This window comes from Perca fluviatilis, chromosome 4 (genome assembly GCF_010015445.1).
Source record: "Perca fluviatilis chromosome 4, GENO_Pfluv_1.0, whole genome shotgun sequence".
Taxonomy (NCBI): domain Eukaryota; kingdom Metazoa; phylum Chordata; class Actinopteri; order Perciformes; family Percidae; genus Perca; species Perca fluviatilis.
Genome location: NC_053115.1, coordinates 32,666,702 through 32,694,374, shown reverse-complemented (window position 1 = coordinate 32,694,374; position 27,673 = coordinate 32,666,702). Strand labels below are relative to the sequence as shown.

Here is a 27,673-nt window from a genome sequence, read left to right as displayed (position 1 = left end):
TCTGCCTTCAGTTTCTGATGCCTTGAATGGATAATGCATGAACCCAATTAATTGTTCTTTCTTTGACAAACCGCTGCTGAAGTTCAAAACAAGAATGGCCAAAGATTTTTGGTTCCACACGATGGATAAATATAACAAGGGAGTTTTTGACAATGTGTTGGTTGTAGTTGTGGCCGACTGCATCTTTAACTTCATCTGCATGAAGTATGACTTCTTAATGACGATGAATGGAAAACAAAACAAAGTATGGCACAAGTAAAAAAAAAAGAAAAGAAAAGTCATTCAGTGATGAAGAACAGGCGATGTGTAAATAAATCCTGCCCTGTCTTTCATACACAGGTACGCTCACTGCACATAAAAATACTGTGTGAAAGTAAACAATACCAATGTGCTCCCACACACAGTCTGGATGCCATCTGTTCCGAGTCTTTAATGTGGTTCTGTGAGTTTTGTTGAAGCAAAAACATCACTATTGTTTTTGTTTACATGGTGATCAGCTGTTTTTCTTCTAAATGAGCTGCTAAAGCCTTTTGTAATCGGCGTTAACAAATGCGTCTAATGTGGAAAAAAGATCCTTTGTTGTGTTTCCTTTTGCTTCTTTAATTAAAAGATCCGCAAGTCTTCCTCGTGTTCAAATATGACCTGGTGTTGTAGTTGAAATAAGCTGAAACGAGGTCATCTGCCCCTGTGACAGGGATTCAAACCAATGGCAGGAGCCGAAACTTGCTGCCAGGGTAAGGAGTTCAGAGTAACCCAGTTTGGAGGCCTGACCCAGATTGTAAAACACACTCTGGTCCTGATGCCAGAACCAACAGAGTCACATAGCAACCAGGCATACAACACAGGGATGGAGAAACCAGGTCTGATGGCTTTAAACCAGAGTCAAGAACCTTATACTGCACGCACACACACACACACACACACACACATACACGGTTTTGCCTGGTTTTGACTCGGTAGTGATCAGAGTTCTCTGAGCCACAGTGCCATGAAATAAAGAGGTTTGAAAGTGATGGCAGTTTTTTTTTTTTTAATCAGGCCTACAGTTGTGTTCAAAATTATTCAACCCCCCCAATGCTGTAAATGGTTTTAGGGAATTTAGTGTACATTTGTAATTGTATTCATAATGAAATCCTACAAGGACTTCTTAAAGAACCATATGCAACTAAAATGACATCAATTGGTTTTGTAATACAGTAGTAAATGTTTATTTTGTGAATTCTTCATTGACACAATTATTCAACCCCTTAAAGACTACCACTCTGAAGAACAGAGGTTCATTGAAGTGTTTTCAATCAGGTATTGAAAACACCTGTGGATGTCAGGGAGCAGCAATAAAGCCTAATAAGCACCAATTAGGCAGCTTTAAAATGACTGTGATACTCAGCTCCTTCTAGACATTTACTGGTGTGGTTACAAACATGGTGAAGTCAAGAGAATGGTCCAGGAAGACGAGAAGAGGTGATTACTCTTCACAGGAAGGGCAATGGCTATAAGAAGATTGCAAAGATGTTAAACATACCAAGAGACACCATAGGAAGCATCATTTGCAAATTCAAGGCAAAGGGCACTGTTGAAACGCTACCTGGTCGTGGCAGAAAGAAGATGCTGACTTCGACTGCTGTGCGCTACCTGAAGCGTAGAGTGGAGAAAAGTCCCTGTGTGACTGCTGAGGAACTGAGAAAAGATTTGTCGGATGTAGGTACTGAAGTTTCTGCTCAGACAATACGGCGCACCCTGCGTAATGAAGGCCTCCATGCCAGAACTCCCAGGCGCACCCCCTTGCTGTCTCCAAAGAATAGGAAGAGTCGACTGCAGTATGCCAAAAGTCATGTGGACAAACCACAGAAGTTTTGGGATAGTGTTCTGTGGACTGATGAAACAAAATTAGAACTGTTTGGGCCCATGGATCAACGCTATGTTTGGAGGAGGAAGAACAAGGCCCATGAAGAAAAGAACACCTTGCCTACTGTGAAGCATGGCGGGGGGTCAATCATGCTTTGGGGCTGTTTTGCTTCTGCAAGTACTGGGAAGCTTCAGCGTGTGCAAGGTACCATGAATTCTCTTCAGTACCAGGGGATATTGGATGACAATGTGATGCAGTCCGTCACAAACCTGAGGCTTGGGAGACGTTGGACCTTTCAACAGGACAATGATCCCAAGCATACCTCCAAGTCCACTAGAGCATGGTTGCAGATAAAAGGCTGGAACATTTTGAAGTGGCCATCGCAGTCACCAGACTTAAATCCAATTGAGAACCTCTGGTGGGACTTAAAGAAAGCAGTTGCAGTGCGCAAGCCTAAGAATGTGACTGAACTGGAGGCTTTTGCCCATGATGAATGGGCGAAGATACCCGTAGATCGCTGCAAGACACTTGTGTCAAGCTATGCTTCACGTTTAAAAGCTGTTATAACTGTAAAACGATGTTGTACTAAGTACTAAGATTGAATGTCACTTGGGGGTTGAATAAAACTGATAATAATGTGAGCACAGAAAAGACATTTGTGGTTATTTCATTATGAATGTTATGTTATATTTGTCTGACCTACACGTGCCTCTTTGATTTAATTGTAAGCAGGATGACTGACTGATCAAAATCAATGTCAAACTGGCCAAAACAATCAATTTCAGTGGGGGTTGAATCATTTTGAACACAACTGTACATTACCCCGCTTATAACAAGGCTACTTACCAAATAAATCAATCATTTGACACAGAATATTGACTTAAAAACGATTGTATTGCTTCCGCTCATGAAAATAGTCCGTTCTACTTTGTTTTTCTCCCAGAAGAAAAAGTCAAGTGTCTTTTTGTTTTAAAAGTATAATCATTGTTTATATGTCTTCATTTCCTGCCTTTGAAATTCTAAATCCCCCATCTCAACAGTAGGTGCACGGTTTTTATGGGGGTACACGTCAAACCCAATCTTGTTCTATCATCGTTCCTCTCCCTCAGTTCCTTCTGTGAAGTGTCCGTCCACGCAAACTTAACTCTAGCGCCTCCATGAGGTTGACCTTTTTGGTTACTAGTGAAATATCTCAACAACTTTTGTATAGATTATCGCGACTCAGACATCCACTTCCCCTCGAAGTCGAAATTAGGTTCCCCTACAGCGAAACTGAACTATCAATTAGGCTACGTTTCGAGGGACTACGATAACAATTGAGAATGCAGTTTAGTTGTTGTGAGTTAGTTAATGTATTTCTTTTTTAGGATAATTGTAATAACTTCTTTGATGTTCTGACGTTTTTGTCTTTCTCCAATACCTTTGGTTTATGACCAAATACCTGCAGAACAAATGATATTCCCGTCAGCCTCAGCTGTACCTTGTGTTAAAGGTGCTGTAGATAGGATTGTGAAGATCCAGGACTTAGCCAAAAAATTTGAACATTAGTAAGTAATAGTAAGAGTGTTCGCTCCGTGTTGGCTGAGTCCTGCACCTGCTGCCCTTTGTTGCGTGTCATCCCCCATCTCTCTCCCGCTTTCATGTATATCCACTGTCACTTGTAATAAAGGGAAAAAGCCCCAAAAAATTATCTTAAAAACAAAAAGTGAACATCAACAACTTCTCAGTCCCTCCCCCCTTTCTGCTAAAGCCCAAAACGGTCTCCTAAGCCCCTCCCCCCACAAGGGAGAATGAATGCATGTGCATGAGCAGTGATTGACACACAGTTAGACACCTTGGCCCCTGTGGTGCATCTGAACAGGGAGCTGTGGATTTTTGCAAATTGCACTACAGGCTGTAGGTGGTGCCAGAGGAGCTGGATTTTTAAATTTTTTTTTAATTACCTGCTTCATGTAGTTCTACTGGAGCATAGGGTCAGTTTCAGCAAATATGACAGAAAGTTAGTTTTATCAGTCTTACCTACTGCACCTTTAAGGCCTAATAAGCAAATGTTAACATGCTAAACTAAGATGTGCTTTTTCATACTGCTGATATGGGTGTGTGGGGAATTTTGAACCACATTGTTCAAATACTTACACCATGCAGATATGTGTTTTGCTGTTACTGCATCTGTGTAGAAGAAGTTGTATTAAAACCTAGCATCTCCTAATATAACCTTCCTGCTTTATAAATGTTGAGTATCGGTTTCGAGAAATGCACAACGTGGAGGAATCGTCTCCGTTGCATTCAGCTGAGAGCAGCAGAATAACATGGTTCAGATTGGCTGAACAGCACATTAACCAGCTGTAACTACGGTAGGAATGTAAAACACATCCCACAATCAAACGGGCATAAAGTGACTCACTGCTGACACATATACATCCATCTCCACCTGTCTGCTCGGTTACAGTCTCTGCTCGGGTACCCAACGTCTTCCAACACGTCCGCTCACAAAGAAGCTTCAGTTTGCAGCTGTCTCTGTCAATCCCATCATTCAATTGTCTTCTTTTACTCTCACCGACCGAGACACATGTTGTCATAGTAGCTACATACTCAGACGTGTACGTTTACTCAAGTACTGTACTTCAGTACAATTTTATTTAATTCAGTACTTTTAATTGAGTATTTCCCTGTTACGCTACTTTATACTTCTACTCCACTATATTTATGTGACAGCTGGAGTTACTGCTTTACAGATTTGGATTTTCTTTTAAACAAAATGTAGGATCAGTTTATAAAATATGATACTGTGCTTTAGATTCAACTCTCCAACCGTATATTAAGAAGTTAAAATGTGTTCCACCTCCACCAGCTGTGACATTAAAATGCTGCTTCTGTTGTTAAACATCAGTAATAATATTCCGATATATGTATCATAATGTAACTCTGTGAAAGTACTTTACCTTTAATACTTTGTAGTACATTTTGCTGTTTAGACTTTTGTACTTTTGCTTACAGAGAGGTATTGTGACTTTTAGATAGAGAGATGGAGAGATAGATAGATACATAGAGAGATGGATACGTGGATGGATGGATAGATAGATTCATAGATTCGTAAATGGATAGATAGATAGATACTTAGATGGATAGATAGTGGATGGATAGATACGTAGATAGATACATGGATGGATGGATGGATGGATGGATGGATGGATGGATGGATGGATGGATGGGTAGGTAGATAGGTAGATACATACGTAGGTGGTTAGATATGTAGATACGTAGATAGGTAGGTAGATAGATAGATAGATCTGATCATTCTTAACTTTACTTAATGTAACATAAACAAGGCGGGAAAAAGATTAATAGAACAGCTGCTGTGGAATTAACAAAAAATAAGGAAATTACAAGACAGTAGACCAATAATGAAAACAAGGAGATGTACACCATAGTACACTGAAAGGGCACCAGATCCTGAACATGTGGAATTCTCCATGTTTAAGGAAAACCGAGACCTTCATTGTTTACACTGATGGAGAGAGACGACAGGAAAAAGAGAAATAGAGCAGAAACGGAGGGAGAAGTTACATTTGACTGCAGGGAGAAAGAGGAATACATGAGGAAGACGACATAAATGAAGATAGTCCTCTTCTCAGCTGCAAACATTAACGCAGAAAGTCTCACTCACTTGGAAGTTAAATACAAGCCTTTCTCTCTGATATTTGTCTCGACATGATTTGAATGAAGGAACTACAGCTGCTTAGACATATAAACTATGGTGACCAAAATTGTGTTTAATTGCAGTTTTAAAACACTTTGTGAAGTTTGAGTGATGCCAGATTACATTCTTTCCAATCATGTTTCATACCACTTTCTAGGCTTGTCTCCTCTTTGTATCCAACTTTTTTCTACTTCCTTATAGACATTTGTTCATTTATTTATATATTTATATTTATATTTATATATATATATATATATATTTTTTTTTTTGTTCAAAGTGGCCCCAGACCAGCTGATTTCACTGATGATGAATTAACTGCGGTTGGCTGGAGGTGTGCAGGCCGCTGTTTCACTGGGATTGAAAATTACTGAGAACTACTCGTTTAAATGCAACCGAGAACATGTCAAAAAGATATATAAAAACTGTGAAGAAATGTTCTAATTACAAGTTCTACTGTACAAAAGAAAGAAATAAAATACAAATCTGGAATGTGATTTGAATGTGAAAGGAGGGAGGCAAATTCCTCGAGTGGTAGAGAGTTCATGGGGTGCGTGCGTATGTGTTGAGGGTTGTCTGGAGGAAAGCTGGCGGGAGAGATCTGGTCTCAAAAAATTAGCCTTGACCTGCAAGTGATTTACGGGGTCCCATGTGGTGAGGAGGTGGGAGGTTGGGGCCTCTTTCAGTCTGTGTGTGTGTTTGTGTGTGTGTGTGGTAGACCATTACAAGGGGCCTTTACATCATCTGTAGCCATCGACACACACACACACACACACACACACACACACACACACACACACACACACACACATCCATGTAAAAGTCAAGCATAAGGACTTGATTCCCCCTCTCTCCTCCCTTGTAGGGTGTGGTGGTGTGACAGTGGGTTTTAAATAATGTGGTCTCATCTGTAATCACTCTCCTTCCGCTCGCCGTAATCAGCCTCATTTCCACTTCCACGTTCGCCTGGTTTTACTCTGTAACGATCAGCTCCTTCCCTCAGTCGCAGCCATCAAACAAACAGGTTTGTAAGTGATGGCAGATTTAAACTCCCAGAAATGTTGTTCACGTTTACTACTTTTACGTACGAAACTTAATTTCCATAACAAATATGATCTTTTCCTAAACCTAACCAATACGTTTTGTTTCAGTTCAAAATGTTAACCACGTGTTTTAAAACTGACTAGTGAGATCCGGGGCAATAAATGGCACGAAAAGCTTAGAATGCGTAGACAATGACATGACATATCTCCACAAGCTCAGTTGGGTCTGGCTGCACCGCTTATCATTCTGGGATAAGGGGGAAAATGCTCCGCACTTGTTTGTATTTCTTTAAACCAATCACAACTGTCCTGGGCGGCGCTAAGCTCCGGTTGCAGCGACAGTGCCCTGGCAAAATGGATAGCGGAAGGGAAGGGACATCATGTCAGGCCTTATCCCAGCAATGTACATCCATTGAGCCAAACAAAAAAAAACTCAGATAATCGTAAGTTTAACTTTTTGATAGTTGTAGTGTGTGTGTGTGTGTGTGTGTGTGTGTGTGTGTGTGTGTGTGTGTGTGTGTGTGTGTGTGTGTGTGTGTGCGCGTGCAACCTGACCATTTGGAAACAGCTTCAGTCTCTGTTTTTATTCAATGAAACATCAAAAACAAGACTGAGGAACATTCTGTATGTACATCTGGAGTCTCCTGGGTTCCTGTGTGTGTGTGTGTGTGTGTGTGTGTGTGTGTGTGTGTGTGTGTGTGTGTGTGTGTGTGTGTGTGTGTGTGTGTGTGTGTGTGTTTCTTGGGTCCCCCCCTTCTGTACCCCTCCCCCACTCATCCCTCCTGCATCTCCCTGTTAGTGGAAACATGTTTTTCGTTATCTTTTCATCTGTCCCTCTTGTTGGTGTTTTGTCTCTCTATCCCTTTTCCTCCCTGTTCTTATTTCTGTTTTTATGGGTGTTTGGTGTTTTAAGCCCCCAACGTCGTCTTCCAGGCAGCGCTGCATGAATGGCACTAGGATTAGGCAATGGTTAGGGTAAGGGTTAAGGTTAGGGTTAGGTGCCTTGAAGTCGACTGTCACAGCGCTGCCTTGAAGTCGACGGTGGGGGCTTAAAACACCACAGAGTGTTTTTATGCCTCTGCCTCCCCCGCTCCCTTCTCTCTTTTTCTCCCGCCTCATCTTCTCCCCAACTCTGGCTCACAGATCATCTGTGATCATTAGAAGACAGCTTTAAATTACTTTGATTGCTCCTCTGGGACTTTGCCCAATTTCCAAGTAAACAGAATCCATAAAACTTCTTTTATTGTATTAAGCGCAGCAAACGAACAAATCTCTCTCTGTAGGGTGCCGTAAATCACTGGATCAAAGAGACGTTTGTATGTGTGTGAAATATGTGTGAAAGAGAGAAGAAACTTTAAATGAGCTTTTCTTAAATTAAAACATTTGTTCATTCTGAAGTTGTTTTTTGTCCAGTTTTAGATACTCTCGGACACTGTGGCTCACTGCCAGCTGAAACATGATTGGCTCAGTTTTTTCTTTTTGGGGGGTCAGAGGTCACAGATGACTCATGTTCCCCCAGGGTGAAGAACTATGCTGTTTTGGATGGAAACCGACACGCACACACAGACACACACACATAAAAACACACAGAGTTAGTGTTTTTTGCTTTTGTCTGATAATGAACTGGTACTGCAGATGAAAATTAAGCTTAGGTTTGGCTAAATCTGGCATATTTTCATGTTGGACTCAAGTGCTCATGTGAATTAATTTGCATTGTCCCATCCTAATATAAAATACACACACACACAAACACAAACTTAAGTCCTCAAAAGATAGAAACATCTGTACTTTCCAATACACACACAACCCTACACAAACACTTAGGTGTCATCCAGCTATAGTTGTAATGTACATGTACTGTATAATTTAAATCAGAAGTATTCTCAGCGATATGAGTTGCTCAGTTCTAAATCATCCTTTTTAAGTTTTACAAAGTCTTTTCAGTCGCTATCGAGGACCCCAAACATTTTTAGTAAAACAAATCTTCTAAACCCTTCGTCAGCTTCTATGAGAAAACGAATCCACGCAATGAGTTATCTTCCATGATTTATAAATGCAACGTTTGGTTCAGATTAACCTCATCAGACTACTCTTCTCCTCCTCTGACATGAACTTTTTGCATTACACATTGTAGGTTGTTCCTCATCAGACAAAAAAAGCTAAAATACGCTGTATTAAAGAAGTATATCAAAACTCCAACTCTTATTTATAGCTTTACTTTTTATATTGTGTTTCTACAGCTAGTTTATTTTTTTTAAACATTGTTAAATATCACCTTTTGCTGTGGCTTTCACCACATTTTGCTGCGGGTATCACTGTTGGACATCATTTGATATTGAGTATTTAATTGATGGTTATTATTATGAATAACTCACATGGACGCGCGTGTAGCTTGATTGAAAAAAAACAAACAGTTAACTGAGCCAGTGGATAACCAGCTTCTATCACTAATGCCAGGCTCAAACCTAAAGAGAGACTTAAGGTGTAGACACATATAGCCGACGGGCGACCGTTGACAGAAAACCCCTTCGATATGATCAGTCGCGTCCCCGAGGTCCAAAAAACTGCCACAGAACACACCAAAAAGACGAGACGTAATACATCTCTATAACAGCAGGCGGCGCTAATCTGTAATGTTGCCCAAGAAATGAAAACCGGTAGCTGATTGGACGAATGCGTCGCATGGGTTTGTTTTCTCCAGAAATTCAGAGCCAGACTGTCATGGCGGCCGTTCAGAATACGATCTCATATTGTACTAAAATAGTTCACCGAAACGTGTTTCTGAAAACATTTTAAGCGAGAAATAGGCCATGCAGTTGCTGAATCTGTCTTCATTTCAGCTCAACAAAGGTCAGTTTAAAAGATTTTCCTCAGATTTTGAGAGACTCTAGTCACCTCATTCCGCTCGCCATTTCCGGATGAGTCCCGACTTCCCTGCCGCCGACTGAACATGTCAGGTCGGCCAAAATGAACGCCGACAGCCCCCCAGACGGACGACGGCACGGGACACACCGAACAGATTTGAGTCACTGACCTCGCCAGACTGTCCCACGGCCGATAATCGGCCTGGTGTGTCAGCGCCCTAAGAATAATTTCACCCTAGGGTCCTTTGCACCACGACCTCAAGGAAGTTTATTTAAATAACACTTGCCTGTTGGCTTCTGCTCTCAGCTACTGCTACTGCTACCGGCAGTTAGACGAGTACTTAGGGACGTCTACAAATTACAACACCGAAAAGAGATACAACAAAAATATTTATTCATTTAATGATTAAATAAGGTAATGTCTCCAAACTTACCTCAATTATAACTTGTCTCCTGCTAGTTGTACTACAGCACTTTTAAAAAATAAGTTAAATTAATAAATATTTAAACTCCTGGTGTACTTACAAACTTTCCAATCCATCGTTTTATGAGTACAGAACCTATTTGTACTAGTGTAGAAGTTTGGTATAATTTCGGGCATTATTAGTGGGGTAATGTACAAGATACACTCTTGGATCCATTAGCGCCTGCGCTAAGCTATTCAGCTGATAACGCTAACTCTCCCAATGTTCGACCCAGGTGAAAAAAAGCTTCTGGGGGGTTGTTTGGCTCAAGGTCGTGGTGCAAAGGACCCTAGGGTGAAATTACTCCGAACCATCACTTTAAGTTGAACTTGCTTCAGGGTTCACGCCTCTACACTGGAAGAAAGAAAATCCAGGCAGCTGATACATTTTTGGCAAAGCAAACAAGTCGTACGTAAACACATTTTGTAAGATGAAGGGTTGGCTATTAACACTAACATCAAGGGTGTGGACAGACAACTTTTCTTTCCTCCTCTTTTTCCAGTGTAATGTTACATCACCGCCTTCTACTGTTGGTCTTTCTTCTTGAGCTGTTCCCAGAGTATTCTGGAAACGCCTCAAAGTGTGATGCTTAAAAAGTGTTAGAGAGAGAGAGAGAGAGAGAGGAACTAAATGAAGATATTTAAACTGGGACATCAAAATTCCCCGGGGTATAAAGGTCGAGGATGAAGGGGAGATCCTAATGTAACAGTTTTATTTAGTATTTTGTTATGAAAACGTGCATATTTTCCAAACGGGACATGAACGCCTGTCTCCTGGGTGAAGGTCCTGTGTTTGTTTGACCCATCCACCACCCAAAACCTTTCGCAAAGTTTGGAGCTCTAGTCACACTTTGTCACCTTCCTTTCTGCCTTGCTCCCGGTAATAACTACCACTACCACGACAGGGCTACGCCACTATAAATGTAAACAGGAGTTGTAATTTCTGCTTAAACATTTTTTGTGAGCGTCTCATTCAAACATATAAAGGCACCGTCACAACAGCCTGTCCTAGATTTCTCTGTTCTGATGGATAGCACTTGAATATAACATAACACAGCCTTTAATGCAGAAATAATGAATTACAACTGACCTATACAAATAAAATAACACAGAAAACCGTAAGTTATTTGAAGTTACAAAAATTACACTTTTTAGTTCACTAGCTGGGGAAAGGCAGCCAAAAAAAGTACATTTACAACTACACCTGTATGTAAACAAGACATCATGAATACAGTGAATGGCAACAAGGGAAAACATTCAGTTCTTCCACAGGAAATAATGTAAAAAAAGAATAGAAGAAAAAAGATTAGGTTAAAGATTAGAAGAGTGTGTGAGACAAGTCGTTCTCTGCAGTTGTCATTTCTTTGGCTTCGTGTTTCAGCCATTTTTCACGTGTCCTCTCCTTTTTCCATCTTCTCTGCCTCGCTTTCTCCCTCCTGTCTCCATCACTCTCTCTCTCTCTCTCTCTGTCTTTGCTCTGGCTCTGTTTACCTCCTCTGTTTTATCTCGCGCTGCCGACCTCCCTCGCTCCTCTCTCCCTCGCTCCTCTTTCCCTCGCTCCTGTCTCCCTGCCTGTCGTCCCCCCCCTCTCCTCCCGCTGCGTGTTGTGTTATGTATTGATATCCAGGGTTCCTGTGTGTTTAGGCCGAGCCAGAGCAAAGATTAAAAGACTCTGAAGTAACTTCATCTCTTAAATCTATTGACATAAACTCTTCACACACAGTGTAGATCTCTATTTTCCTGGGGAGATACAAACATCTGGGTTCAACACACATACACACACACACAAACTTCTCTTAAGTCCTCAAAAGATACAAACATCTGTACTTTCCAGCACACACACACACACACACACGCTGCAACATTTAGATGTTCACGTTCATCTTCTACTAAAGATGAAAAACATCTGTCTACACACACGCACACATTCACAGTGACTGTCCACATCTGTGTGAACTGGCGAGTTGATGAACATAATCCTTATCTGATTATGTTCATCAATAAACAGCTGAGTGTAGAGTTATGTGAGCAATGTCCATGATAACTTTGGATCATCCAGATGTGGATTACACTTCAAATCCAGGCTGTTTATGTTGAATGTCATCGGAATACAACTTCCAGACTTTCATCAGAGCAGAAAGCGATTTACTGTGAACTGACGGGGGAGCCTCATCTTGAATCACATAAAGCTGGATGAGGAAATATGCTGCTTACGTTAGTGTCGAGTTTTGTCTGATGGAACCATCCAAACTGTGGCGACGTCGGGGATCCTGGTGGTGTCACTTCATCTTCCCCAAACACGCTGAAATAGTAAGACACAAAGATAATACTGGTTGGTTTTTGTTGTCGAAATAAGTTGCCAGTTTTTTTAGGTACACCAAGGAAAAACTAATATAATCAAATACAACAGTCCTCTAAATCAGTGGTTCCCAACCTTTTTTCCTTGGCGCTCCCGCTACTTATGTCTAAGAAAAGCTGAGCAGAGCAGTTATCAAGACTTTTACGTTTCTCCGCCATGTTTCATTCATAAAATAGTGATGCCGTGGCGGCAGGAAAGCCGAGGATGATGGCAGCTAGCAGATGACCTGATGACTGCAAAGGTCCCAGGTTAAGAGGTCCCGGAGGTTTGGCCTACTAAGTAGCCTGCCTCCAATTTTAAGCGAGAACAAAAATATATAGTTTTTATACTGACTTTTGTATACATTATATATTCTGGTGTATTATCATAATTTGTTTAACGTGCAAATATTTGTTTTTTACCTCAACCTCAAACCAGATAAAGATTTGCGCACCCCCTGTGATCTTTGCCGCCCCCCCTAAGGGGTGCCTGGACCCCAGGTTGGGAACCACTGCTCTAAAGGTTACAATGTAGATTATGTTATGTTGTGTTTTAAAGAGGTGTTAATTCAACCTTTATGGTCAGTTTGGAGGCTGTAGTTTTTGGTGCTGTTGAAATGTATTGTTATACTAACAGGTGTTTCTATTATTTTGTCCACCCCATCTCAATCAATGAGGGTAGACTTAATAACAGAAACACCTCAATATAAAAATAAATGTTAAGTCAGAGAAACTAATTCCAAAAAAATGAATTTGTGTTAATGTTTCAAAGAATAATAGAAATGGATATTAGAAATTATTATTGAAAGTCGCCAACAATAAAACATTCTGTCTTCACCAGGAAAATGGACAGAAGATGTCATTATCTAACCACTTCTCTAGTGTTTTCCCAACAGTATTTGGCATTCATTTCTTATAAGTTACCAATTTCCTAATATATTTCCTCTTGCTGCGATTATGAGACGATGATATAATACCACATGATCAGTATTAGACATATTGACACCAGGCCCCTAGGAAGTGGGCCTTTGAAGCAAATTTAACATAACGGCCAAACAGTGGAATTACAACTCTTGCCCTGTAACGTGATTCCCCCCCTGGCACAAAAAGACTTTTTTTCCATACACTTGCATGGAGAGAGACACGTCTGTGAATCAGTCTGTAATTCTGTCCGATAACATTTGGAAAGTCTACAAGAGCTGCCTGATTAAATCATCAAAATCCCCTTTCAAGTTAGCAGAGAACTAAACTGGAAGTAGCCAGCTCGGCCGGTGGAGGTCTCTAGTGTGCCTGCTTAACGGGCCTCACGGTGAGGAAGCACTGCCGATCACCTGGCTCATTTTTGGCTCCATGATGGCTTCATGTGCCACTGAGCAACTCTCACAGGAATTAACGGGGCTCCGCCTCCAACGTCTGTGTGAACGCTCTATGTACTCAAAATAGCAAGTGTACAGAAGTGCACAATTTGAGACACAGCACATGTCATGACACTGACCTGAGACCTGTGACAGTAAAACTAGACACCACCTGTGTCTATGAGAGTATAATTTGGACCTGTGAAGACTTCTTGACAGATAACGCCATATCAATTTTATTTTCTACAGCCCATTAAGCCCAATATCACTAGCTTCAAGGGGCTTTAATACAGCACCCTCTGTCCTTGGAGCCTTTATACAGATCAGGAAAAACAGAACCCAATACCCCTTTTAACGGGAAGAAAAATGGAAGAAACTTATGAGAATCAGGGGAGGGATCCATGTTTCAGGACGGACACACATACAATATATGCCATGTGTACACATCAACATTATAGTACATAAACTGAGGATGACAACATTACAGATAGTTAGTTAGTAGGGATGCACCTAACCCAGAGTTCGTGTTCGGCCGAATATTGGGCTTTTTGACGGGGTTCGGTTTCTGCCGAACCTTGGAATTTTTTTCCACCGAACACCGTACCAAAGAGAAGTAACCAGAGGCGAAACTCAATAGAACCCAAAAGACGGTCAAAAAGTTCAGTGTGGAACGATGGACACCACGCGCACTAAACGGGCGCCATCTTGACTACAAAGCGGAAAGGGGAGGAACCAGGGACGTCGACTGGCAGCTGATTGGACGAACGCGTCACATGGGTGTGGCTTCTCCCAGATTTCACAACCGAGCATAATGGCGGCTCGTTCAGAATACAATCTCGTATTTTACGAAAATAGTTCACCGAAACGTGTTTCTGAAAACATTTTAAGCGAGAAATAGGCCATGCAGTTGCTGAATCTGTCTTCATTTGTGATCGACAAAGGTCAGTTTAATAGATTTTCAGCCAAAATGCAGCAACTTCAGGTATGGCAAAGGAAGGACAGTCACAGCTAAAAACTTGTGTTAACCAGACTTTGTTTACTTCATTAATGTATTTACTGTGTTAATGGACTGAGGATGGGAGTAGGATTCGGTTCGGCAGAACCTTAACCAGTGGGTTTGGTATTCGGCCGAACCCCAAAAGTCTGGGTTCGGTGCATCCCTTCTTGTTGGCAAAGCAGGTGTGAGTCTGTTTACATCCACTCTGCTGTCTTTTTCCTAACTGAGTCTGATCTAAATCCAACATGGATGCCGTGTGTGTCTCCACATGCTTTACTTATCAGTCTCAATCTGAAGCACATTCATTCATGATCTATTTCTCTCCACGACTGAGGCTTTCTACGGCTTTTTATTTTCACAGCTGAGAGGATAAAGAGGGAATCCCCATTTTAATTTCTCTCTTCATCCATCTCTCATTGGCTTGTGTGTGTCCCCGTAGAGAAATGACAGACAGAGACATCACTCTGTCTGTGCAACTCTTTCCATTCCTCTCTCCTAATACGTCTCTCTCATGTGAGCGATGCAGCGAGGAAGAGGGGAGGAGGTGGAGAGAAGTTCTGGGTTTGTAATCATCCCAACTCTCCACGGTCTTCCCCTCGATTAGCCCTGCTGTCAACACCACTTATAAACGGAGCCCTAAACATGCTGAACACACACATACTGTAAATACACACACACACACACACACACACACAGTCTTTAAATTCTTGTATGTTTGTGTGTATGCACTGTGTGGTTTAACAGACACATGTTGTACTTACAAATGTCTTTATATTAAGGATGTAAAGATACACTCAACTCACGATTCGAAACAATCCACGATTTTAAGTTCTTTTTTTTTTTTTTACAGAATGAGCTGCAGACAAACAACTGAGAAAAATTCCTTTACTTACATAAACGGTGCAAAACAACAGATGTGCCCTCTTATCAAAGGTGCAACTGAAATTGTAATATCTTAAATAACCCAAATGAAATCAGAATTAATTCGATTTTTAAAACAAATCCCACCTCAAAATAACTAAATAGAATAAAACTCTTCAAATGAATGAACTAAGAAGAGGTAGTGACGTCTAAAGTCAAACGTCTGAAATCTAAAATAGATTACACCCTAAGCCCTTTAAAAATTGCTTCGCGATTTGTTCTGTTTTTTCTCAACTGGTTGTTATCATTACAGATTTATATGAATTTTTAACCGACTCACAATGCATCCCTACTTAATATAGCAGAATCTATACTGCTAATTACTTTTTACTGCTTTAGAATATTGTAAGAACCTTGACCTAATGAAGTTAAGTTTAGAATCTGTAAATGTAAATTATGCAGGGCCTGTCATCTTTAACCTCAAGAGATCTGATCAGTTACCAATGCAGTCAAACTCTTCCTGTCATTCAGTAAACCTCATATTCCAAAGCAGAAAGGATGCTGAGACGTTTAGACACCTTTCTACACTGGATGTTTTTTATTCAGTAAAGAAATATAACCGTAACTTGTGGTTGTGTTTTCTGAGGTCCTCAATGTAAACAAATAACTAACTTACAGATTGACACCACTTAATGGCATTTTTAAATCTTAAAGATAATTGAGTTAGTTGCACCTCTTGTGTCAGGTTTTGTTTTCTAAGGCTATTTTTATGTTTTCTTCAATTTAAACACTTGAGAATATTAAAGGATGTAATCACAAAGCAACTCTTACTCTTTTGACTTCTTTGGATTTGTGTGAGTTTTTCTGTTTGCACAGCGGTTCAGATACAAAGAATAAAAGTTCAGCATGATGCCAGGGGGCAGGGGTAGCTGAATCCACACAAAACATCTTTCAACAGTTTCCTACCTCCATATTTCCTCATCCATCAACAGAACCATTTTCTTGTAGGCACATTTACATCCACCCTTCTTCATTCATCATGACACCTCCATAACATTTCATTAAGCTACAGTATAAAGTCACAGAAGTGGGACATTAGTTTGACCAGCCGTCACAGAAATTGAAACTCTAGTAGTTATTGTCCAAATTCATGTTTTGTTAACGCTATACCATTTTGGTACATCAATTATCATGAATTCATGCATAACAAGCAAACAAGGGACTGGCGATACAATGAGGTGAAAGAAATCAGACATCAAATAGGCGGGAAAAACAACAGATAGGAAGTCAAACTGGACAAGATAAGGGAGAAAACAGACTACTACCAAATAAAACAGGAAACAGAAACTAACAATCATGACAGTGACGAGCTACAGGAACGCATGATTAACTAAACGTTACTTCTTTATTACTTCAAATAAAGTGCTGACCTGTTCCATCGTCCAGCATCGAAAAATAAGATATGATTAATGGTGGCATGTGCCCCCAATCTTTGTGACCCCACAAATAAATATAACAGTCAAGACATTTATTGTGTTCAGACAGTTAGTAAAAAGTCAAATTCATAAATATCCTACGTGGGTGAGCGTTGTTCTCAGGCGTTACTGTTTAAGCGCCTTATGTTGTTGTGAATAAAGCAACTACAAAATGCATCTGCAGCATACTGTATTGTGTGTCAATGGTAGTGACCTCCGTATCATTTTGCCAACTCACTACCTTAATACATTTAATTTTATGCCACTATTAATCTTAAATATCTTATTTATCAATGTTATAGATGGACCTGGTCAGCACTTTATATGAAGGGCCACAAACATGATGAAGTAATGAAGAAGTCATGTTCACTTAACCATGATTACAACAATTCAGTTTTTTTAAGAATGTATGTACACTCCTGTGACTGGTCAGTTTTTTGAAGACATGAACATCATCAATAAATCAGAAATCCTGATGATTCAAATACCTTAATTGATCCATTCATTAACGTGTTGTTCCAATATTAAGTCATGCATGAGATACTATTAATCATGGCACAGTACTGATGAATGAATCCATGCTTTTTCATGCATGAATTCATGAGAATTCATGTACCATTATTATGAAGTGTTACCCGTATTTTTAATTCATGATGATTTTAAATGTCCACTTGCATGTTTGTAGCTGCACTCACAGCTGTACATGTTTTTGGATCACTGAAAGTTAAAAGTACTCTAACCCTTTTAGAACAGCTCGGGTTTTCAAAAATCACTTCATGGACATAAACACCTTTTGTTTCCCCCAAAGTGTCTGCTTGGGTTTTTTGAACCCGTAGGGTTAAAACGAACGCTGACACGTGGACACAGAGTCCGATGGATTCAGCAGAAGATAAGGAAGGATCCACTTCGCAAGTCTTTATGATACCACGGGGTCCTACAGCTGTTACTGTAGTTCAGGATTCACACAACGTTAAACTACTGCCTGACAGTTACTTATAGGATCTAATTAGAGCCCCCGTTTTCTGCTTGTAAAAACATGTTCATTTAATTGAAATTCCAAACCCCTTGAAATAAGACTGTATTCCTTTGTACCTGTCAAACAACAGGACACTGTTGCACTTTGTGTGGTCAACTCCTGCTGTTTATGGTCGTGTTGAGATTTGTCCTGCCTGAAACAACAGGATGAATCTGGCGTCTTATGATTTGTGCTTCTGTTTGTTAGTTCCAGCATAGTCTGACAGGTTTCTAGCTGGAATGCCCCCCTTAAGGCTCAGCTGTTAAACTACACAGGGATGTAAAATGAATGTTAAGTACATTAAGTTCTGTGTAAACATAGCGTCCTTTTGTATTGTGTAAGCGGAGAGATGTTTTCAGTCTGCATACTTATATAAAGTGTGTTTTTTGGTTTGTAAAGGTCTGAAGAAAGTGTTAAAAGAATTCATGGCATAGAGCAGTTTTAACATTTATATAGTACTTAATGCAATATATTGTGCTAGGGGTGATAGGGTTCACAAAACCCACGGTTCGGTTCGTATCACAGTTTTAGGGTCACGGTTTTCGGTTTCTGTACGGTTCTTGTCGTTATTTTTTCTTTTAATCTTTAACACTCCAGAAATATACTTCAGCATATTATATATATAAAAATGTTCCCACACACCAGACTTATATGACGCTGGCGCATCCTCCAACTCCGGGCAGCCTTCCTTATCCTCTCCAACTTGCCATTCATACACGTGACGTGACCTGCAGCACTGCACACTCCACCGTTCTCTTAATGCATCCATGCACTCCACTTGAGGAGCGGTCGGCTCGGCGCCTCTCAAAATCAGATTAAAATCTTTTAAACTGACCTTTGTTGATCTGAAATGAAGCTCCGAACCGAGACAAGCGAACCGAGCGGTTCAGATGATTTTTCATGAACCGTACCACCCCTACATTGTGCACATTTCCTCCAGCGCAGCATTTCAGGCTCACAAATGGTTTCTTGCTTTAACCCGTGTGACTGTCAGTCCGATATTCTCGCTCTTTCAGCTCTGTTTTTGGTCTCCACGAACTCCTCAGGTAAATATCTGTCTCTAAAGCCCTATTCGCACGGGATAAGTATTACCTGGGGACCTCTTGTAGTTTATAAATTACCCCCACACGTCTGTGTTTCGTCGTGCGCATTCACACGGGATAACTGAAGTCTGTATTTTACTCAAATTTACAGACATTATCCCCCGGATATAATGTCAAAACTTTTCATTTATAATTGACAACGCAGCCAGTTAGACCCCAAATCACAGAGATGCCAATTCGCACGGGACTAATATTATCACAGGACCTCCGTTTTCGGCGAAATATGGTAGGTCATTTACGGGGGAATTATTACTTTACAAATTACAGACATGACCGATTCGCACGGGATTAAGATCACAGACAACCTCCGCGATTATTACAAATTTGACTGGAGGTCACAAGGTAATACTTATCCCGTGCGAATAGGGCTTTAGCTGCTCAGGCTGTTGTCATTCACTGTTTGTACCTATACCTATGAAAAGTAATGCACATAATTCGTATATAACCCACACGATCCTCAGCCGGGACGTGCAGGGCTGCTTCTAAGGAGAAAGTCGACGTAGTATAAAGAGCGACGTCAGCATAGGGAGGAGGTCGCCAAATATGTAAGTTACATCACAAACATACTTATTTTAACCCAAACCGTGATCTTTTCTAAACCTAACCTAGTTTTCTTGCCTAAACAGGTTCTGCACTGCAAGGCCTTGCGCAGGCACACTGATCGCTCGTGATGCTGGACATGAAAAATTAAAAATAACATGCATAACTTTATGTAAGAGATGCAAACATTTGAATGCACTGTTACATGCTCCACTCTGTTCACCAGCTCGCTGACTGTGTGTCAGCTGTTTGCAGCTGAGCAGGTAGAGTTCAGTGACTTTTTCCAGCTTCTTCTCTGAAAGCGACACTATGAGAGCGCTGAGAGTCAACCAGAACGATGAGCTGAAACTCCCTACAAAGCTCCGTAAAGCCGAGAGGAGCTGCTCATTCAGCTGATAGTTCTCTGTAGGTTCATCACTACCAGAGACATAGTTAGTCTAAGATGGCTGCACGCCAGGGTTGGGACAAAGTTCCCTTTGATGTTAACGAAATTTGGTGGGAGCATTGCTCTCATTTTAGGAACATATTCAATTAAAACTAAACCAAAATATGCTGCAAGTCATTTCCAGTGCCACTCACTCCACCCAGGATATAATGTATAACTGGAGCTCGCAGTGATGGTTAGGAAGTCCACAACCATAGATATAAAACAATAGATGTGACATGTCATTCTGACTTGCCATTCTGGGATGGAACCATATGGCGTCCATCTTACCTGGGTTAAGTTTTAGAATTGCTGCAATTGGATGGGGAAAGAGGCTCATGTTGTCTTTATAATATATATATATATATATATATATATATATATATATATACATATTGTTATTCAAAGTAATGAGCATAAGACAATTTTGCCTGTCTATAATAATCCGAAAATGTTTTATTTTGGTAGAATTTGCATTATTATAGCTCCAAGAGAACATAAATAATGCATTCAATCACGAAGATATTCTCATAATTTTACATTTATATTGGAGATAATAATCTTTTCAATTTTGCCTGAATTTAATGTGTAATGCCTGTCTTTTGATTGGCTAATATACTACTTTAAGCAATATATTTAATGTAGAAATCCTATATAGATTCAGATTATGGCCTATAGGCAAAACAATTAAATACCTCATATTATTTTCAGATTCATAATTGTATTTAGAGGTTGTGTGTTGAGCTCTCTGTTTTAGCTACAGAGTGAGGCATCTCACTTCTGTTCCATCTTTGTTGGGAGTCGCACATGTGCGGTACCTAGGTAAGGACTACTAGCCAGTCAGAAGCAGAGTAGGGCGGGGCCTGACAAGCATGCTAGTGTGATCCAAAACAAACCCGCTTCAGCCTATAGACAGCTTGGTTTGAGGGTGTGCCACACTAGCAGCTAGGCGAGCATTATAACGTGTGTTACAAAGTGACGCAAAATGACGCACGTTTGTCCCAGAAGTAAAGGCTGGACTACTATAGAGCTGTTTGTGCCCAGTGTTTTCTGTTGGAGATGGACTTTGGGCTTTTTCACTTTGTAAACCTGACACAAAAAAGATATATAACACAATAAAGGAAAGGGAAAAAGCATAATATGAGCACTTTAAATCAGACACACAAAAGAGAAACAACATACTGTAATACATTAATATATTTATTAAATTGGATATATAACTAACTTCTAAGACCACATTAATTTCCCATAAACCCTGTCTCTTCCTGTCAACCACCCTGGGCTTTGTTTTGATGAGAGGAGAGATTGAGCTAATGCCTTAAGCGCGTCTCTTGATGGACTCGTCTCAATTATCTTTCATTCTCATCGAGTGTTTTATATCTACTAGTGCAGTGGCCGTTTGGAGTGTGTGCCTGTTGGGAATGGGCTGATTGCTTTGTTCTCAGTATTTTATCCCCATAACTTTATCTAAGTGTAAGAGCAGTTCAATTAGCCCGGTTCGATCAGCTGCGGCTTATCTAGAGATTCTGCGTGTCCCCTTTTTTTTCCGTCTAGCGGTCACGCATCCAGGCAGCGATGTGCCCTGGGTGAGGGAGGAAGGAAGGGCGCTGGGCTCAGCCTGCTGGTGAAGCCGCTCCAGGCGAGGAAAGGAGGGAGGGAGCCGGGCTCAGACGCTCTTAAACAGCGTGCAGCACGGCTGAAGAAATGTACGCAACCGCCGACAACAAAACAACTTGCTGGAGAGCCCAACAACCCTGGCGTTCACCTAAAGGCTCCGACACCCCACCCCGACGGCCGACAGGCAGAAAAGGCAGTCGGACTGATCAGTCTCCCCCGAGTGGGTCAAAAAAGTGCCTCGGAACACACCAAAGCGACGCCGCCTTGAGCGTACGTTCTGCGTGTGTGCGAGACGTAATACGCCTCCATAACAGCAGGCGGCGCTGATCTGTATTGTTGCCCAAAAAATGAAAACCGGCAGCTGATTGGACGAACACGTCACATGGGTCTGTCTTCCCCCGAATTTCAAAGCCGAGCTTAATGGCGGCTCGTAAAAAAAACCCTGCTATCATTCTAGTTCTAGGTATGCACCAACTCCAACCCCCCCCGCCCCCCCCCCAATACTGCGCATGTGTGCTGTACTGCGCATGTGAGGACACACGCACAGAGATATCTCGATTTACAGATGGATGTCCCGCCAGTACCCCCGGTGTGCCAGGAGTGACAAGAGGCTGTTCATCGCTGCTTGCAGCTTTAATTCTTTACTGTTTTTTCCAGCATTTTATCCTTAATGTGGTGTAAGAAATCTTTCTCTTGGAAAAGTCCCCATAGACCACAGGAAGTTCTGGAGTTTACTTCTCTGGTTTGTTTGGAATAAACAGAAGAACTAGGTTTTTGGGGTTTTTGTGTGACAGAATGAAGACATGAGAGGCTGTAAAATTCTGTGTCCAGCCACCTACCACGTTACGCCATTATTTCATCATTATCTGATATATATATATAACACACACACACACACACACACACACATATATAAACATACACTACGAACAAGAAAATAAAAGATCACACTGGTAGCTGTTTCTTTGTCACATTACATGACTAAACAGACACAGTGTGGGTGGGTGGGTTGTAATTGATACCCAGCAACCCTGTGGGGAGTGAGGCCAGTGGGTTCAATCTAGTAAAGAACAGCTTCTACACACACACTGGTCTGTTTAGTCATGTAACGTGATTTGAAGCTACTAACTCTCCTGTCGTTATGTTAGCATTAACAATAAAGTAAACCCTTCGTACGTGGCCGTTATGTCCTCAAAGACAAAGATATCACAGTGTTGCTCAGAAATCACTTTCTTGGGGCGACCTCTAGCTCACCCAGCGGCGCAGGGTTTGAGTCCGACCTGCTGCCCTTTTAACCACCCATTTGTGAAATGGGTTTCCACCGTACAAAAGCTCATGAACCACTGCAGAATACTCTACTTTTTTTTTTTACTTTGAATTGAATCAATAATAATAATTGTAATGGTTGAAACGTTTATCTAATACTAATGTTTCTCTGGTAATTCAGCTGACCGAAACTAAAAAAATTGAGGATTTCTGTTACGCACATAACAGTGCTGTTACAAGACACTTTTTTGCCACAACTAATACAGGAGATATGCTTCCCAAAAACTCACAGAATTGGACCCCTTCAACGGCAGCCATACAACAAGGATATCCTTCCACAAGGATACAAATTACACATAACACAACCTACAGCAAATCAAAACACAGGCCATCTTCAAACTGCTGAATGCAGAAACTCTAACCCTAAGACCGTGTCTACACTGTTCAGGGACAGCGTTGAGTGTAGGTCACCCATGTTTTGGCAGTGCTCAGAGCCCAACACATAATTACTGTAGTCACACGTCAAAAGGAAGAAAATAGACGTGCCGCGTTAGCTTCAGCAGCTTTCACTGTCAGCTCACAGGTTAACAAACTAGAGGATGTAATAGATGGATGTAGAGCAGCAGTTTGTTAACCTGCAGATTGTTAACAATCTGCTGCTCTACATCCATCTATTTTGCACATGGAGCTGATTATCTAAAAAAAAAAAAAAAATGGGAATTTGGGAATTCTGAACTTTTTATTCAAACCTAAAGTATAAAAACTGACCAACCCCCTCTCAACTTCCTTTAACCCCTGTGTCCGTATAATGTTGCTTTAGTTTCTGCTTTTCTGTCCAATGGCCAACATATTTTGCACTGCATCAGTGTAGCCAGCGCCCTTATGGAGCAGAAACCTGATATCTGAAAATGAGGAGAATGCATATATGTGGCACAGCATGCAGGGCTTCACAAAGACACAGCTCCCTGTAGCTTTGCAAAATCTGGCTCAAAGCCTGCACTACTGCCAGCCAGGACTGCAGGGTTCAAAATGTATGCACTCATGATACTTTAAAGCACTGCGAAATGCCACAAGATTGTAGCATCTTGCAACTTGTTTTTCTTGTTATTGGGCCACATGGAAGTGGAATATGATGATTTATTCCTGATTTTTCACTTTGCGTCACTCACTCTGATAGAAGTCGGCCGAATGCCTAAAATATAAATGTGAAGCTACATACTGTTTTTCCTTTCACATGATTGAATTTGCTTGGCATAATGTAGGCCATTGAAAAGGGCCCTGAGGGGTGAGCTCAGCAAATCTGGAATTTCACCCAAGTGTGAAATGGAAATTCCTGTTCTGCCTCCTGAGGCCACGAGCATTTTATTCAGACAAACGACATTTGCGGGGGGCGTCCCGACTCAGCGACGGCTCAGCCAGTTAGAGAGAAAATGTGCCCTAAAACACAGTTTAACCTGAGACGGGTCGTTTGTGATGTGTCGTACTGTGTGAAGCTGGAGAAGAGAGAAGTTTCTCTCTTCACCGGGTTCCTTTACTTCTCAGCAGGTAGAGCAAAAACCAGATGCTTTAGGAAAACCACGGTTATGACTATGCTGCTGAGGCCATTGGCAACCGGTTCTTCTTGCACCTGGCACTCAAACAAATGCAACAGTGACCACGATGAGAAGCTTCTGGTGGATGAATAAAACTGAAATGTTTGTCTTGAAATCATCCTGGAACTACTGAAACCCTCAGGGCACGCCCGCCGATAGGGGGGGACAAACGGGTCTGTTGTCCCGGGCCCACAGTAGGGGGGGGCCCAGAACTGGGGGCCCAGAACTGGGCCCTCATTAAATTATGGAATAATTGAAAAAAAATTTTTTAAATAGGCCTATTTGTGGAAAAAAAATATGTAATATTTGAGTTACATAAAAGCTTTTTATTTGTTTTCTTCCTAATTGTCCTTGAAATAGTGGTCAAGAACACCCCCACCCCCAACACAAAAATGGTTTGGCCACTTATCAAAAGTTGATGTTGTTTTCAGTAGATTTGAAGTTCAGTATGCTCAAAATGTCCGGTCAGCACAAGTCCGGTGCTCAGAAAAGGAAGGAAAAGAGAAGAAGAAAATAGAGGCCTTAGAGATTTTCTAAACAAATATTTTTAAAAAAAGGTGGTGACGGTGAAGCTGGAACTGTCAACGTAGAGCAAGGTAAGAAACAGCGCAGCCAACGTTTATGAGCCATGTACGCGTAAGCTAACGGCCAGCTCTCATGTTAACGTCCATTAGCTTCGTATAAAAGCCTGAGACAACACGTTCTCTTTTACAGAAAGAGTTGAGTTTGGCAGCTCCGTCAGAGAGGATGAGACAGGAGAGATCCAGCTGCTGTCAGGTGACAGAGAGAGTGTCGGGAGGGGGGCCCGCTGCCCGCAACGGAGGGACAGAGTCAGGCTACGGTGAGAGAGGGAGGGAGAGAGAGAGAGAGAGAGAGAGAGAGAGAGAGAGAGAGAGAGAGAGAGAGAGAGAGAGAGAGAGAGAGAGAGAGAGAGAGAGAGAGGAGAGAGAGGAGAGAGAGAGAAGAGAGAGAGAGAGAGAGAGAGAGGGAGGAGAGAGGAGAGGGGAGAGAGAGAGAGAGAGGGGAGAGAGAGAGAGGGAGAGGAGAGAGGAGGGAGAGAGAGAGAGGAGAGAGAGAGAGAGAGAAGAGAGAGAGAGGGAGAGAGAAGGAGAGAGAGAGAGAGAGAGGGAGAGAGAGAGGGAGAGAGAGAGAGAGAGAGAGAGAGAGATGCGGGGAGGACCGCTGCCCTATCGGAGAGAGATCTGGAGCAGGATGGATCAGAGACTGATCACATTAATTTCAGTGAGAGATGTGAAGGGAGAGGAGAGGAAGATCAGATTAGAGGAAGATCAGAGGAGAGGAAGAGCATAGGAGAGGACCAGGAGAGGAAGAGCAGAGGAGAGGTACAGGAGATGAACAGGAGAGGAGAGGAACAGGAGAGGAAGAGCAGGGGAGAGGAAGAGCAAGGAAAAAGGAGAGATCTGGGCGCGGGGGGCCCATCTAAGCTTATCTCGTCCCGGGCCCAGGCAAGACTGTCAGCTGGCCTGCCTCAGGGCCTTTTCACGCCTGAAAGTCCGAACCAAGGGTCACGTTTTTATACATTTGATCCGGTTAGTTTGGGTTTCATGCCAAGCGTACTAAAGAACTATACAAGACATTACTACGAAAATTAACTCCATAAGTCTGAACTATCCATAAAAACGAACCGGACCATGGTTCAGTTTGATTTGGACCGAGACTACCTCTGTTCGCCGGACCCAGGTTTGGCTGTATGGTCCGGGGGAGGTTTCACGCCTGTAATTTTGGTTCAGATCAAACTGAAAAGTCTGAACGTCCGGACCAAACGAGATAGGGGCGAAAGCCCCCTCAGTCCACTTGCGGTTGTCCAGTGGTGTTACAAAGTGGAGGTTCTTCTCTCACAAATGATCTTTGGCAGCTTGCAGAGACCACACAAACCAGACAACTAATGGTTCTTTGTGTTTGTTGAATTATTTACACTAGCGTGGTGGACAAAACACAGGAGAGTTCAGGAGAAAATAAAGTATTATTAAATATTTTATCCGATACCGATCCATTAAAATATGCTGGGATCTAAAACCGACTTCTATAATTGGGCCAGTCAGTCACGGGTGCTAAGGTTCATCCAAAAACGTTTTGAATTGTGCAATGTGGTCTGGCTACACCACAGATACATTCTGTGATAGGAGAGAAAAAAATGCTCTGGGATGTTTTGCATTTCTTTAAGTCTCGTGAAGGAACTTGTTCTGGTGGAACATTTGCACCCCGCAAAAGAAAACGCCACATACAATATTAAATGAAGTTAACAGTTCACACAACAAAGTAACGTGAGCTATTTAAATTAGCTGGATACATGGTTAAACCTCATTTGTTCTTACCAGTGTATCACCACGTGTACTTCGTCCACAGCAGTTCCAACAATGAGTCCCAAAACGTCCCAGTTAGAGAGTTAATGCCGTAAACGTATTCTTTGTAAATCTTTACAGTCAGTCCCTAAAAGAACCAAGCAGGCCTGCCTTGTTGCACAAAGAGAACGGAGTTTGAGAACGGCAACACACAGAGAGCAGAAGGTGAGGGACACGCGCCGGAAGCCAGTCAATTATCCTGGAAATGTACTTCCATTGATCCATCCAATATAATCACAAATTGTAGGTCTGTGACGGTATGTAAACTTGTCTAATGTTGATGTTATTCCTACTCTCCAGTGGACAGTACAATCCATTAAACCCACTCCTTGAAACAGGCTCTAGTTTGTGCGTGTTGCGTTATGTTTTGAAGGAGGACATTATCTCCTATCAGTAGTAAACAGGAGAGAAGCTCATACAGGGGTCCAGGCCATGTGCTGGGAAATGATAAAACACACACACATGCATACAGACACACACACATATGCATATACTTACCAAACAGATATTGCCATGCATATATGTTGAGCACACTGTTGATGTTGGACAATGTGGTGAATTCCACAGAACACACATTCATAAAAAGCTTTCAAAGTGAATTAGCGTGACTCAAAAGGCAACATTATTGTTTCATTTTTGGTTAAAGCGGCTGTAATCGGATTCTCATAATAAAAATGCATCAAATCACTATGTGAAGACAACGTTAAAGGTGTCTCTGGTAGTGATGAATCTACAGAGAACTGATCAGCTGAATCAGCAGCTCCTCCAGCTTTACAGAGCTTTATAGTGAGTTTCAGCTCATCGTTGATCTGTCC

General features: G+C 41.6%; 1 protein-coding gene across 4 annotated transcripts in view; it reads right to left on the bottom strand.

Moving 5' to 3' along the window:
* Window positions 1–27,673, bottom strand: part of ripor3 (RIPOR family member 3) — an 83,155-nt gene that overhangs the window by 36,379 nt on the left and 19,103 nt on the right. For 2 of the 4 annotated variants that reach the window (XM_039797652.1, XM_039797650.1), the window contains exon 2: window positions 12,128–12,215. The exons of 1 other annotated variant lie outside the window; for it this stretch is intronic. The gene's annotated coding sequence lies outside the window, so the exon portion shown is untranslated. Of the gene's footprint in view, window positions 1–12,127; window positions 12,216–26,831; window positions 26,865–27,673 lie in introns of those variants that run through there. One more of the 4 variants, XM_039797651.1, reaches the window with a different exon arrangement.